The sequence below is a fragment of the Chiloscyllium punctatum genome, chromosome 2 (genome assembly GCF_047496795.1).
Source record: "Chiloscyllium punctatum isolate Juve2018m chromosome 2, sChiPun1.3, whole genome shotgun sequence".
Lineage (NCBI taxonomy): Eukaryota > Metazoa > Chordata > Chondrichthyes > Orectolobiformes > Hemiscylliidae > Chiloscyllium > Chiloscyllium punctatum.
The window spans coordinates 144,306,979-144,323,131 of record NC_092740.1 but is presented as its reverse complement, the minus strand read 5'-3'; the positions used below and the strand labels follow the sequence as shown (position 1 = coordinate 144,323,131).

At 39.1% G+C, this 16,153-nt stretch overlaps 1 protein-coding gene across 2 annotated transcripts in view; it reads left to right on the top strand.

The window, feature by feature from the left end:
* Positions 1–16,153, top strand: part of kcmf1 (potassium channel modulatory factor 1) — a 125,450-nt gene that overhangs the window by 28,459 nt on the left and 80,838 nt on the right. Inside the window, exon 2 of one of the 2 annotated variants that reach the window (XM_072589342.1) lies at positions 2,130–2,206. The exons of the other annotated variant lie outside the window; for it this stretch is intronic. The gene's annotated coding sequence lies outside the window, so the exon portion shown is untranslated. The remainder of the gene's footprint in view (positions 1–2,129; positions 2,207–16,153) is intronic. 2 annotated transcript variants of the gene reach the window in all.

Genomic DNA, 16,153 nt, shown 5'->3' with positions numbered 1-16,153 from the left:
ATTGTTTAAAACTTAAAAACAAGTATTGCTTTCTAATAGCCTGGTGAGAAATTGATTTGCAGCAGCTATAATTTTGAACATTAGACCAATGTGGTGGGTTTGAGAGATTTTGGGCTTAATTTTGCAGGGGCTGTCTGTTTTTTTTATTGATAGAAACCCATTTTAACATAAAAGCCCATAGGTCCCGTTGAGAATTTGTAGACTTTATGAACAAAATATTGCAAATACTGGAACCCTGAAATAAACAGGAAATGATAAAATTTCTTATTTTTCAAAATTTACCATGTGGATATATTACAGTCTGAAACATGGGGGAGCAGTTGTCTTCCCGTTTTCCCCCCTCAGTCGAAGCAAAAGGCTCAGAGACTCATTGTAGTTTTACCTCCTCCATCTTTATTTTACAGGGAGGAGCGTCCAGATAGGCAACATACATATTGATTGGGTGACCATTACACTCGGCGAGTGTCAATAGCAAAGATTAAGCCATCTGGATTAAGCTAATGAATGATCTTTGCTTTAACTGGCTTCACATAATGAATATGTTTCACCTTGTTAAACTGACCTTATATACTGAATGCTTCCAATATTGTTAAATGGTTCTACATCATGAATGCTTTTCCACCTTATTAACCCATTGCCCTTGCCTCCAGCGTCCCTTTGTTAATTGCAAATTCTTATCTGATCTGAGTCATGCTCAGCTGAACCTTTTTTGTTTCACAAAACTCAAGACTTGACTCTTTCCCTGCCTGCTTATACCCTATACACATTCTCAGTGAAGTGTCAAATAGCAACATTAAGATGTTAAAGCAAGAAAGAATAAATATTCATTTGTAGCTTGATGCTGAAACGTTTTTGATTAAAAGTTTCAAATACACTGAGCCATTCTCAACTGGTACTTTCTTTCCTAATTTTAAGTGCAATCTGTAACACAAATATTATGTTTAATACATTAAAGTTTATTGATTTATGTTTAATTATATGCATCTGGAGAACACTAACTACAGAATCCGTACGGTGCAGCAGGTGGTTGTTCAGCCCATCCTATCTGTGTTGTCTCTGAGCGAGCTTTTTCATCTTGTGCCATTCCCTGCCTTGTCCCTGCAGTTAGAGTTGTGCTTGAATGCACATAATGAAATGCTTAATATAACTGGTGTAAGTGAGTTAAGTGGTATCAGTTTGTACTGTTTCTCTTGGTAAAAATAACTGCAAGACTATAAAAGGTGGGCTCCTGTACTATCCTGTATCATTTAACATTCTGGAGTACAATAAAAATGTAGCACAGCTTATTTTGATTTGAGACTTGAATTGACTTCCTCATTTCTTGAACTCCTCGCATACAGGAAATTGCTTTCACCTCATAAGGGAAATGCTAGAGAAACAACTTGAAATAATTTCAGCACTTTGCAATAATTTCAAATTGTTATTTCAATATTGGCAAACAAGCCAAACCTTATTCCTGAAGGTAAGCCCTTCTGAGTGATCATCGGAGTTCTCTTCAGGTTCTCCAATAAATTGACTTTAAGTCTATATGCAGAAAAAAGTAGTACTTTTGTGATTTATTGTGTTCTCATTTTTCAGTAGTTGTATGCAAGTGGTTATGTTTTAACCTATTTACAGAAAACTGTTGCTTTATATTGTAAATGTTTTGCCAAGTGTACATTTGACCAGGAGTCTTGGGAGAGGATGAAATTTTGGGTTTAGTAGGCAGTTTGGGTCACGTCGTCTGGCCTCTGGATTGTTGGAGACTGAATGTATGTTGGGATTCTGTTTTAAGTCCTGACCTGCTGTGGGAGTTGCCTGAGAAGTTTAAACTTCTGATGGGCAATTGTCTGTTTCTTGGGATTACATAAATGTCTGCGATTCTTGAGTTAGGGATAGAAACCATGGGATTTAGCATGGTAGTTACATCCACTATGTTAGACAAAAAAAAACCCTGGTCTATCATGGGTGACAATCTCCTGCCACCGACCAGACCTTTTCTGATAACTGCCCCTGTCCCTGATCTGACCCAACTATCGTCCCAACCAAACCTGACCTACCTCACCCATGTACCCATTTTCTAATGTTTAGACTGGACCTTGGGGCAGTTAGTGCCATAAAGATGTCTTCTGCCCTGATCCTCTTTGCAGGTTTCCACATGGATTCCTGCGATGAGCAATCTCTTCTGGATGCTGCATCAGAAGTTGGACTCTTTTAACATAACCAGGTAAGTGCGCAGTTTTCTCTGCAATGCCAAATGCAGTGAGTACTGATGATTAGTGGAGGTTTGAGTCAAGATCAGAGTGGTGCTGGAAAAGACAGTAGGTCAGGCAGCATCAGAGGAGCAGGAAAATTGATGTTTCGGGCCAAGACGTCGGTTTTTTTTTGTTTGTTTTTTTTTTAATCCCTGCTCCTCTGGTGCTGTCTGACCTGCTGTGCTTTTCCAGCACCACTCTAATCTTGACTCTGATCTCCAACATCTGCCGTACTCGCTTTCGCCTAGTGGAGGTTTGAGCCTATCTTGAGTGAGAAAAGAAGGGCATTCAAAGGTAACGATTCCTGAATGATGAAAAGTAGAGGTTAAAGTAAAATGGAGTGAAGGAGTTTTATGATTATTGGTTCTCTACTGGATACAATCTGATTACAGAAGTACAGTGATATAAAACAAGACAGTAGATTAAAAGGAAGACCTGGGGAGGCTGGTGATGATTAGGGTCCAAACAAAATATTTTGAGGAGGCAGAAGGCATGGCCATCTGATATTGAATGAAATATTCCATATCTCCCTTTAATAGCAAAGAGGATATTATCAATGTAACAACAAAAGGAGCAACAGCAATACTGGCCAAGTTGAACAAAGAAGACATACTGAGAAGTGAAGAAGTTGCCCAGTGTGAATGAATGTATCCTAGGTTGTGAGAGAAATAACAATAGAGATGGGTGGCACGGTGGCACAGTGGTTAGTACTGCAGCCTCACAGAGCCAGAGACCCGGGTTCAATTCCCGCCTCAGGCGACTGACTGTGTGGAGTTTGCACGTTCTCCCCATGTCTGCGTGGGTTTCCTACGGGTGCTCCGGTTTCCTCCCACAGTCCAAAGATGTGCAGGTCAGGTGAATTGGCCATGCTAAATTGCCCGTGGTGTTAGGTAAGTGGTAAATGTAGGGGTATGGGTGGGTTGTGGGTCGGTGTGGACTTGTTGGGCCAAAGGGCCTGTTTCCACACTGTAATGTAATCTAATCTAAGATTGCAAAGGTTCTAGTTACAATCTTCCTGTCGCCTTGAATATGTGAGTAGTATCAGACATTTGGACTGTCAGTCTTATTTAATGGAATAGGAAGAAATGTAGCAAATACAGGCCAATAAACCTAAATTTGATGTAAAAACTGAGACTATAACCTGGGATAAAATTAATTGACATCTAGAAAAGCATTAGCTAATAAGTTAAAGTCGACATAGATGTGTCAAAGGTAGAAGAAGAATGTTGTGACTGAAGAAAGGGCACTGAAAATATTTACTCGAATGGCAACAGGAAGGGCCTGCTTCAAAAGAAACCATGTGATTCTTCAAACATAGACTGTTTAAAGATTTGATGAGAAGTGTACAAAATCTATGATTAGCTTTCATAGTGTGAACTGTTTTTGTTTGGCTTTCATGAAATGATTACAACTACACCAGCGAAGTAGTAATTCAACCTTTTGAATCTGTGTGCACACCATTTCCTTAAGTGGAACTAATCAAACTGATTCTGCTCCTATATTTGTTTCCTATATCCTTGTCCAGTGTTCATTTGCAAACACCTTTGCAAATTTTGTTTCCAATTGCATAATTTCTGCTTCAATGACTACATGTAGGAACACTTCTGGCTTCTAAATACCTGTGTCCAAGTAAAAACACTTCTGACCTTTTCCTTTGGACCTGTGGTAACTTTGAATTGAACGGGAAGAATGATGGACCTGTGGTAACTTTGAATTGAACGGGAAGAGTGATGGCAGGAATCAGTAAAATAGACTTGCCAGCATGTTTTATAATGACTGTAGGTAGAAAATGAATATTTTGAATGACTTTCTCAAGTCAACTGGCAATCAGTTAAAATTAGTGATGCATGTGCAATTGGTCCATTGGACCAATTAATCCATTTCAGTTGCAATATTGTGATAGTGTTGTAAGTTAATACCTAATAAAATATCTAAACAGACTTTTTATAAATTACTTTTGAGCATGTGCACCCATGTGTCTCAATAGCAGTGAGCAATAGTTTAGTATTGTAATCTAATCTAAAGTTAATGTTTTAAGTGAAGACCAGTGTTGCCATTAATATTATCTCATTGTTATGATGATTTTTGATTTGGGACATGAGTGGCCATGTCAGGGAATTGCAAGTTTTCTGATTTAAATTTGTTTTGCTATCGTTTGGTGTTACTCCGAAGTATTCTTGTTGCAACACTGCAACTATTGTAGTACAGTGTTGTACTAAAGTGATCTTGATTGGTCTTTAGCATGGGCTATGAAAACTCCAGATACTTTTGCATTGGTTCAACCAATACTAACTTTTTGAACCTCCATTTGAATGGATCTCAAGCAATTGAACTTTTTGGTGACTTATAAAAGGAGAATTAAATGGTGCTTTTCTTTTTGCTAAGCAGACCTCATCTCAGTCCTATTTGGGTTACCTTGTACCCTGAGATCGTGACCCCTGGTTCTAAGCTCCAAGAAAGGATGTTTCTCCTTGCTACATCTAGCCTGTCTAGCCTCATTAGAATTTTATTCATTTCAATTAGATCTCTTCATTTTTCTAAGCTGTAGTGAATACAGGCCTAGTTGAACCAATCTCTCTCCTCTACCATCCCCACCTTGGAACTATTACTGAATTCCCTCTGTGTCAAGTATATGGGCGGCACAGTGGCTCAGTGGTTAACACTGCTGCCTCACAGAACCAGGTTTGATTCCATCCTCGCAATCTATGAATAGTTTTCATAGTATGAACTGTTTTTGTTTGATTTTTATGAAATAGTAGCAGTTGCACCAGAGAAGAAGTAATTCAACCGTTTGAGTCTGTGCATGCCATTTCCTTAAGTGGAACCAATTAAACTGATTCTGCTTCCATATCTGTTTCCTGTCTGTGTGAGTTTGCAAGTTCTGTGTTAGCATGGATTTCCTCCTGATGCTCTGGTTTCCACCCACTGTCCAAAGATCTGCAGGGTAGGTGGATTGACCAAGCTAAATTACTCAATGTCCAGAGATGTGCAGGTGGGTTAGTCATCGGAAATTTGGGGATACAAGGATACGGTAGAGGGTGAGTCTGGGTGAATACTCTTCAGAGGCTGATGGGCTGAATTGTCTGCTTCCACAGTGTAGAGATTCTATGATCTTCTCTTGGGTAGGGAGAGCAAAATTGCACACTGTTATTTGAACTAATTATCTAAGTTAGTTTGTCTGTAATTTCATTTAACACATTGTTAATTGGAATATTATAAAATGTTACCAAATAACCTTGTGCAATTTGCTATTTTTTCAGTGATCTGAATTGGTCATTCTGATTTTAATTGATCAGCCAGGTTATCTGTTTATCTTGTATCATCCCTAATCTAGCGAAATCGACGTTTCGGGCAAAAGCCTTGCCCGAAACGTCGATTTCGCTGCTCGTTAGATGCTGCCTGAACTGCTGTGCTCTTCCAGCACCACTAATCCAGTATTTGGTTTTCAGCATCTGCAGTCATTGTTTTTACCTCATCCCTAATCTAGTCCATCCAAATCCTCTAAGTGTGAAATATTTTATTTCTATTATAACCCTTGACATTATGTTGGAAATTATTATTTAAATGGTTGGCTTGATCCTGTTGGGAGAGATTTGTGTTTTGCCATTGACTTTCAGACTTCTCTCTCTTTTGACTAGAATGACGCTTGTATTTTGTAAGTTGCTGTATGACAGTTCAAACTTGGATGGGTATAATATGTTAAAATGGAGTTAAAGGCTAATTTTTTCTGGCTTTGTTGTTTGGGAATGAGACTTTCATCTGTTTGTATTTTGAATTCTTACAGTTCTCCTGTATTACTTCTTCATCTCCGAGTCCTGTTTGTCCTTTAGCTGAGAAGACCGGTAACCTGTAACAATTTAACACTGCAGCATCTGGTAATAATTCATTTGCTTCCTTAGTGCAGAAGTATCTCTAACCGTTTCAGACATGAACACCTGCTTCCATGTTTTTTAACCTGGCCCAACCACCTCAGGTTCTGTTTTTGTTGTTTCAGAAATATCTGGCCTTCAATAATGTAGGAAATGCAGAATGAAGCTAGGGCTAGTAAGTCAAGTGGAGGTTGAAGCTTATTATTGTCTGAGACCAAAGCAAAAATTGCCTTTTGTACATTAATGTGCAATGTTTAAATAGAGTCTGATTAGTCAAAACATGCAATACATTGTGCCTCTGAACTAAGAAACTATTATTTCCAGACCATGATGTGCAGTTGTCTAAGGATAGATCCATTTTAAAAATTAGGAAAGCATAAAGGAAAATACTCCTCCCAACATCTGAATGTAACAACTAAGGATTTGTTTTATCCTAGCACTTCTAACTTGCATTGGCAGCAAAATGATGATTTTCACAATCAGTCAATTAAAATCCACTAAGATTTTCATCTTAGTACATAACATAAATGCAGCATTGTACCATATTGCTAATTTTGCCATCCTGTCAAACCATTGTGTTCAGGCTAAAATTAATAGACTTACTGTAAGGCATAACATGAATCACCATTAATATTGTGGGGTTACCATTAACCAGAAACTGAATTAGACCAGCTTACTGGGCTAAAAGAACAGGCCAGATGCTACCTCTCCGTCCAGACAGCTCTCCACTGCACCACCTCCATTCCCTGTTCCACCCCCAATCATTCAAGTCCCCCCTCCCCACCAGTTTCCACATCCATCACACATCCTCAAACATGTCTGTCAACTCCAAATAGACCCCCCCCCCCCACCTTCTCTGCCTTCCGTAAGGACCATTCCCTCCAACAGCCCTTGGTTCATGCCACCCCTGCCACTGAACCCCCAGGTACCTTCCCCTGCAACCAGAAAAAGATGCAAAATCTGCTGGTACACCACCCCCACTCACCTCCATTCAGGGCCCCAAACAGTCCTTCCAGGTGAGACAGTGGTTCACCTGTCTCTCTTCCAACCTAGTTTACTGCATCAGGTGCTCCTGATGTCATCTTTTGTACATTGGGGAGATCAAACATGGGGAACGGTTCACCGAGGTTCGCAACTGGTTCTGCAAGAGCCGATTGGACCTCTGCAACCATTCTCTTTCCGTCGTAACATCCTTGGCCTTCTCCATTGCCAAAACAATCCACAGCTCCTATTGGAGGGACAACACATTATCTTCCGCCTGGGTACCCTACAGCCCAGAGGACTCAACATTGAGTTCTCCAGCTTCGTTAGGCTGTCCAGGAAGAACATGCAGTCCGTAGAAGAGATCTGAGGCCTCATTTGTTAGATAAAACTACACATCTCCACCTCATGTTGTCCTTGTCAAGAGCAAAACTATTACACTCACTCACTCTGGTCATTTCCCTGTTAATCCCATTTTCACTCCCTTAATCATTTGGGATGCAGATTGACTACTTTGTGGACGGTGATAAGCTGGTGGAATGGCTGGATATACGATAATAAAATTACTGTGGTGAATGAGGGGAAACATTTTTGGGACAAAGAATGAGGGGAGCTATTATAAAATAGAGGATATGATTCCAAAGGAGCAGGGGAATATGTGCACAATATATTGAGGTTGACAGGGCAGTTTGAGGGTACAGCTGTTTCCTGGACATTATAAATAAAGGCAGAAAGTAGAAATGAAGAAGTTACGAAACACTGTCTTAGTCTCAGCTGGAATATTGTGTCCAATTCTGAACGCCATACTTTAGGAAGAATGTGGAATTATCAGAGAGAGTGCAAAGAAAACTACAAGAATAGCTCAATGAACATTATTAATTGTTTTAAATTGTTCAAATGAAATGGCAAATCAGGACTAAATCAAGAGCAAGATAAGTAACTAGAGAGGAACTAGAAACCTAAATTGTTAGAACCACTTAAGAATCTAACAACCAAAAGTTACTTAACCTCTTAAATGACATTTTATCTTTGTTACTGAAATTGCTAATGGCTAATTACGTTTTAATTTAGAAATTTCTACTTTGCAACATCAAAATTAAATCAATTTAATCATGAAATTAGTGTTGAATTTACTTAAGTGATTTCCTTAGTTTTTAATTGTCTCTATTCCCAGAACTCTTGGAGAATTTACAATCATACCTGTGCAATCTGAACATATGGAGTTTTGAGTTTTCCACCATACATCAGCATATATTGATAAAGGAAGGTGTTCCATCACCTGTGAAGTTTGAGTGTCTTTATTTTTCCCAAAAGAGACTTCCAAACAGATTGGAAGTTGAACTTTAAAGCTTTGTTTCAGGTAAATATTTGCAATATTTTCCCCCATTATTAAATGTTATTGTGCAATGCCTATGGCTAGCACCTAGATTTTATTATTGAGTGAAGACCAAAGGAAAAGGTAACTGATCATAATCATAGAATCCCTACAGTGCAGAAAGAGACCATTTGGACCTTTTGAGTCTACACCGACCCTCTGAAGAGTATCTCAATATCCTAACTATCGATAGGTTAAGTAACTGAACAAAAAGTTGACAAATAGAATGTAATATGGGAAAATGAGAAGTTATTCATTCTGGAAGGAAGGACAAAAGGACATTAATATTTAAAAGGAGAAAAACTACAGAAAGCTGCAACACAAAGAGACTTGGAGATACTTGTGCTAGCTTGTGTTTCATGCACGTAGGTACAGCAGGTGGTTGGCAAGGCTAATGCAAAGTTGGTTCTTATTTCAAGGGGGTTGGAGTAAAACAGTAGGGATGTTTTTACCAACTTTTTGCCCATTTACTTAACCTATCAATATTTCTCTTTAACCTTTTTTTAGTTCTCTCTGTCTGGCAACCTGCCTTTCCACCTATTATTGTCTGCAGATCTGATTTATAGTAGATTCATTTCCTTCTCCCAAGTCATCAATGTATATTGCAAACAAATGCAGTCCCAGCAATAATCCCTTTGGAATCCCATGGATCACCAACCTAAAGAGCATCTTTTATCCCCACTCCTGTTTCTGCCCATGAGCCAGTCTCTCTTAATAAGGAAGTTTTTTACTGGAACAAGGTACATTAAGACTATATCTGGACTACTGAGAGCTGTTTTGCTCCCCTTATTTTTTTTAAAAATCATTTTAATTAGAGGCAGTTTAGAGGAGGTTTCACTAGGATGATGGCCATTATGGAGGGATTATCTTATAAGTAAAGGCTGGAGAGGTTGGGACTCTACTCAATGTAGTTTAGAAGAACGAGATGTGAGCTAACTTAAACATGTCATATTCTTAAGGATAAATGCTGACAGGATGTTTCCCATTATGGGAGATTCTAGGACCAGCAGGCATAGTCTCCAAATAAAGGGGTGCCAATTTAAGTCAAATGAGGAGGAATTCCTTCTGAGGATTGAGAGTTTTTGGAACTCTGTGTGCTACAGAGAACGGAACCCCGATCTCTATATTTAAGGCTGACATAAGAAGAAAGGTTCTTGATCTTTTGGGGAATCAAGATTTGTGGGGAAAGGGCAGGAAAGTAGACATGGGTAATGTCAGGTTAACCATGATCCCGTCGAATGGTGGAGTAAGCTCGAGGGACTGAAAATTTACTGCTGTTCCTATTTCTTACATTCATATGGAATTCTGGCAAAACCTTTTTAGCTAAATTTTTTCCAAAGTATGTTTCCCTAACTAATCTTCTTTCTCCATCCAAGAAACCATAAATATGTGTAATTCGGCTCGGTTTCCCAGCAGCCTTCTCTGTCCCAGTGGAAATTTCTTTAACTTAGACAACCTTCCCTTTATGACTTAAATTCTCCAATTCAAGCAACATCCACATAAATCTCCTCTGCAGTGAAATCACATCTTTGTGCGATGATCAGAAGTGCATTCATTACTTGAATTGCAAGCTCATGGTTTTTTTTTAATATTGTTACAGAATAACATCCCTGCTCTTATGATCCATTTCATATATTGGCTAGCAAAAACAAAAATGCCACTTCACCACACTACCCATCTGTTCATTCAACTTCAGTGATCTGTGAACACTGACTCCCAGGACTCCTCCAATTTCTCTACTATTCTCAGTACCTCACCATTTATTGTGTAATCATTTGCCTTGTTAGCCTTCTTCAAATGCTTTAACTCCCACTTGCACTTCATTTGTCCCGAAATTAATAGGGTTGTTGATAGCTTTCTGATGTCCATAATTTATTGTCTCATTCTCTGTAATCCACTGCCAATCTGACCTGTGTTTGACTTGCTTTCTATGATTGGGAGATGCTGAAGTTGATGCTGCTTCCATTTGTGGTCTGCAGTGGAACTGTCTTCCTGAAGCCCCAGCTCTTTTCCCCACTCAGCATTTTTCTACTTCCTTCTCTAAAACATTAACTCATGCCTTCAATCTCCACTCAGCCCACAGTCGCTCCATCCCTTCCATTACCAATGAGCGTTCCATTCATCCCACTCATCCCGTCATTGCCCATTCCATCCAATAGGCTCCACTAACTCATTCAATCCATCTTCTCACTAACTTTCATAAGCTTTTTCTCCCATTGAGCCCTCACACCTGCCTGGATTTCTTCACCTTGCACAAATCTTGAGGAGTTGAAGTGAAAAAGTGATAATGATGCTGCATAAAAAGGAATAAAAAGAGAACCATTTTATAAAATTGAATCAAATCCAAAACTTTAAAAATCATGAATTGCTATGGAAGGCACACAGCTTTCAGGATTCACCCACATACCTGCATTCTCCCAACAACCCTAGCCACTGTCTTCCTGACACATTTCCTGTATGTGTAAATTTTGAAGTCCTACTTATAACATCTGTACTCCTAAGTTTCCCTGGTTGAATTATTCTTAGTTTTATGATTGAAGCGGAATCATGGCACTTCAGAGAGTTGAGGTATTCACAGTTATGACAAAGCAGTAAGGTTTCTGTTCCAACTAAATCTCACAACACCGAATTCCAACGATAATGTAGATTTTACTGCATATAACATTCTTTAATTTTGTTCAATCTTTGCTTTCCATTAGAAATCTTCTGACTATAGACGGTAACTTTTCATGTCAGTGCAATTTAGTTTTACCGTTCTTGATTGGAGTTAAGCCATATGCAGTTCAGCATTCTCTAATCTCAAGCATTTGATTCCCTCTTCAGTAAGGTCATGTTAGAGTTCTCCATAAAACATCTACCTTGAGTCATTCTGGATTGCTTTTTTTTATATGTGCACAAATTATTAGTTTACTGTGATGTAATTATCTGATGGTTTGTCTACTCCTGTGTCCTCTAAAGTACAGCCCCAATGCCGTGTGTCATTTAAGTATTTCCCAGCTTTTCGTTGTGATCTCTGTTCTTTTGTGTTGACATGCCCCTAATACAAGAGTAGAAGTAGAGAGGAAATTTTTGGTCCATTAAATGTAAACTACTAAAGAAACTAATGCTTTTTATTCCTCAGCAACTTACTTTTATCCTCTACATTGTGCAGAAGACTATTCTATTTTTTCCCCTTTTTAAATTAGACATTTATGAATCTCTGAGATGAATTTAACAAAATAGCCTTTTCTTCATTTATGTCTTGCATACTAATGAAAACAAAAGTAAAAATAAAATTGGCGTAGTTGTTTACGGCCTGAGTTGAAAACAATGCTGTGCCAGACTATGTGGCAACAAACATCAGTCAGTTAAGTATGTTCAAGGTCATCAAGAGAACCATAAAAGCAGGGAACTCTAGGGCATGAATAAATGCATGAATGAAACACATTTGAAAATTTTTACCTTCAGTTTGTTATTTCATATTCAATCTGTCTTCAAATCAAAAGTCATGTATTTCTGAATCAAAACAAATGAAGCACAAGTAAAGTTGCCATAGTCCCATAGGACCATTGGACTGCTCTGTCAGAGAGAGAGAGGTGGATGACTGGTGACAAAGACTTGTTAAGCTCAAATTCCTTTTAAGATCATTGGCTGCAATGAATGTATGAAAACATAACTTGGTCTCATTTTGGATTCTATACACTTTTAACGGTATGGGTGACTGCTTACTAGGTTTGTTGCTAGTAATCCTCAAGTTATTCCTCTTCTAATATTGTTTTAAATACTATTGATGTAGAGTTGCGGATCTGTAGTTGCTTTATTTTGTTGCCTCACAATTTGGAAACAAAAATCCTGCTCCAACACTTGGGGCTTCAACACCCGAAGGCTTGTCACCCATTATTGTGGCGCTATTTTAAATCATAGCCTTGTCAGCCTTTTTATGAGCATAATCATCAAAGTTAGAAACATAGCAGCAGGAGAAGACAGCTCAACCTCTTTTCCCCCCAAACTTGATCTACTATTCAGTTAACTGGTCTATATGTAACTATGACTAGCTTAGTTAAAAAAGCAGATAACCTTCCAGGTTTTGCCTCCCTCTCTCCCACACATACAAGGTTCTGTTTGCAAATGACTTGTTGAGATGCTGCTTCAAGTTTGTGTTCAAGTTGCTTAGAATTTATCGCTCATTAATATGTGACTTAATTTGGCAGTACAGGGTAGGTTCAAGTAGACACCATAGTGATACTTTAAAATTGTTCAGTGATATTGACCTGGGTCTGATTGGGTGATAGAAAAAGCTTTGTGTTGCTTGGTTATTAGAATCTTGGATTTACAAAACAGTCATTAGAAGTTATTTCTCTGGGAATTAGTCTCTATGGAGACCATGTTGGCAATAATGATAACTGGTTTTATAAAAATGTTTATAGATTGCTCAGATTATTATCCAGACACAACCGGTTGGAGCTTCTGTGATGAAAAATTATGGAAAAATTAAATACAAAGGAATGTTCCCTGACAACAGTGCCAACTTATGTAGCATTTTTAAGTGCAATGTCTTGAAGCACCTCAAGACCAGAAAACAATGTTTGACATGAGCCATATAGACAATGATGGGGCAGGTGACCCAAGGCTTGGTCAGAGGCATGTATGGCCATTGAAGTGAGGATATGAAAAAAATTTTGGAAGGAAACTAGGGCTTCGACCCTTCAAAACAGAAATGCAGTCAGCAATAGTGGAGCTATTAAAGTTGAGGGTGCTCAAAAGGCAAGAAATAAGAGCTAAAATGTATTTGAGGATTGGAAAACAGTGATAGGATAGGACAAAATCAGGCATGATTTATGAAAGGAAATTATGCTTGACAAATCGACTGGAATCTTCTAAGGATGTAACTAGTAGAGTTGGTAAGGAGGAGCCAGTGGATGTGGTTTTCTTAGGTTTTCAGAAGGTAGACCGGGTCCCATCTAAAGAGATTAGCATGTAAAATTAAAGTGCACTGAATCGGGGTTAGTATACTGACCTTAATAGAGAAGTGATTGACAGGAAACATTTAGGAGGGAGAGGTCTTTTTTTTGAGTGGCAAGCAGTGACTAGTGGGGTACTACTGGATTTGATGCATGAACCCAGATGTTCCCATCTGAGGGAGTTAAATGTATTGTCTCCAAGTTTTGTAGATGACGCAAAGTTGGGTGGAATGGAGAACTGTAAGGAGGCTACAGAGCTGCCTTAGTGTGATTTGGACAAGGGAAAGTGGGCAAATCCATGCCGGACAAGGTGTGACGTGGATAAATGTAAGGTTATCCACTTTGGTAGCAAAAGCAGGAAGGAGGATGTTTGTTTGGAAAGGAGGAGGTACAAAGAGACCTGGATGTATACCAGTCACTGAAAATAAGCATGCAGGTTCATTTGGGCAGTGAGGATGAAAAATGGTATGCTGGCCTTCAAAGTGAGAAGATTTGAGTACAGGATCAGATATGTCTTGCTGAAATTGGACAGGGCCTTGGTGAGACCAGACCTGAAGAATGGTGTACAATTCTGATCTCCAGGTGGAGAAGGATGTTCTAGCTATGGAGGGAGTGCAATAAAAGTTTGCCATCTTGATTGTGGGAATGTAGAACTGGCATGTTAACACAGACTCTATTGGTTAGGATAATATTCACTGGCATATTGGAATATCTCATAGAAACCTGTAAAATTCTAAACACATGTAGACGAGGTAAATGCAGGAAGAGAGGGGAGGCAATGGCTCAGTGGTGTTTTCACTTGAGTATTAATCCAGAAATTCAGTTTATATTTTGGGGATGGGGTTTGAATCCTGCTGTGGCAGATGATGGAGTTTGAATTCAATTAATAAAATCTGAAATTCAAGGTCTAATGGTCATCATGAAACCATTGTTGGAAAAGCCTATCTGGCTCACTAGTGTCTTTCAGGGAAGGAAATCCACCATCCTCACCTGGTCCGGCTGAATATGACTCCAGACCCACAGCAATGTGGTAAACTCTCAACTGCCCTCTGAAATGATGTAGCAATCCACTCAGTTCAAGGACAGCTAGGGGTTGACAATAAATGCTGACCAGGCAGTGCCATCTATACGCTACAAGTGAATTAAAAAGAAAAGGATGTTCTTGATGACCAGGTGTCACAGTTTTAAGGATATGGAGTAGCCATTCAGAACTGAGGTGAGGAGAAATTTCTTCATCCAGAAAGTCTTGGGTCTATGGAATTGTCTGCCTCAGAAAGCAGTTGAGGCCGAAACATTGAATTTTTCACGAAGGAATTAGACATATTTCTTTGGAATCAAAGGAAGAAAACAGGGACCGGGTACTGAGTTGGATCATCAACTATGACCATGCTGAATGGCTTGCTCTTTCTCCTTTTTTACTATTGGGTCTCGGAGGTTGTTTTGTAAAGGAGCAACGAAACCATAGAGATTTGTGAATAAGCTTGAATATTTTAAAATTGAGACACTGTGCATAGGGTGATGGATGAGCAAGACTTGCTGAGATTTAGGAGAAGAACTGCATGACCTCCTATTTTCAGGCAGAATGAGAGAGGCCAGCTAGGAGTGCATTTGAACTGCAATCTAGAGGTAACAAAAGCAATTTTGACTGCAGTTGAGCTGGGTTAGAGCTGAAGGCTGGTGGTATGATTTGTGATTACTGGTGGTCTTAGCAATGGTATGGATGTGTGGTAGGAAACATATCTCTGGATGAAATGTGGTGCAGACAGTATGGTTCAGCCACTGTTGGTCGCTTGAACTAAAGGCAGTCGCAGCAGAGGTGTCTTGATTTATGAGAGGTTTTGTTTCTGTTTTTGCATGCTTTAGATTGGTGTCTGATGCATCTGGAGATATTACTGATCTTTCCTTCTGTTGCCTCCTTTCCAAGATAATACTTTAGAATAAATGGAGAAGAAGGATTAATACTTATTTCTGCGGTTGATGTGAAATTATAGCATTCATGGTCTAATTTTGTTCAACACCATATTTGACATTTTATGAATGAGTGGAACTGTGCATAGCAGTAGAGAAATTCCATCATCGCTGCCACTTGTATCCTCTAGATTTAATGGGAGGACTGTTAAATGGATGCTCATGTTTCTCTTGAAGCCAGCTGCACAAGCATTTGGACAAAGATCTTGTAAAATGTTATTGGACTGGATGCTGTTTGGATGGCTGAAAACTATCTATCTTTGCCAGGCTCTGTTTTTCTTGACCCACAAGTGGCCAACATTAAAGGGTAGGACAGAGAAAACACTTCAAAGACACTCTGAAGCTCTGCTCGAAACTGACAGTATCGATATTAATGACTGGGAAGAGCTTGCTGCTAATAGGCAGGTTGTCACCATTCTGAACTATCCAGCTGCATTATGGTTTGTTCACTGTTTTAATGATGCAGTGTTAGAGAAGGGAAGAAAATAAAGCAAATCCTGCATTCCTGATCCTAACACTTTGTGAGGCAACCTACTGAGGTGTCCCAACATCTGCAAGTCAAAACAAATATCTCTTTACTCAGGTTTGCAGGACAGGGGATTTGGCCCACTGTGTCTGTGCCAGTTAACTAAAGTCTAATCACATTTTCTAGCTCTTGATCCATAACCCTGGAAATTGTGGTAACACAAGTGATATTTTTAAAATACTGTTTAAAGATTACAACAAATTCTGACTGGCTAACCCTTTCAAGCAGTGAGTTCCAGATTGCCACCACTGAGTGAAAGG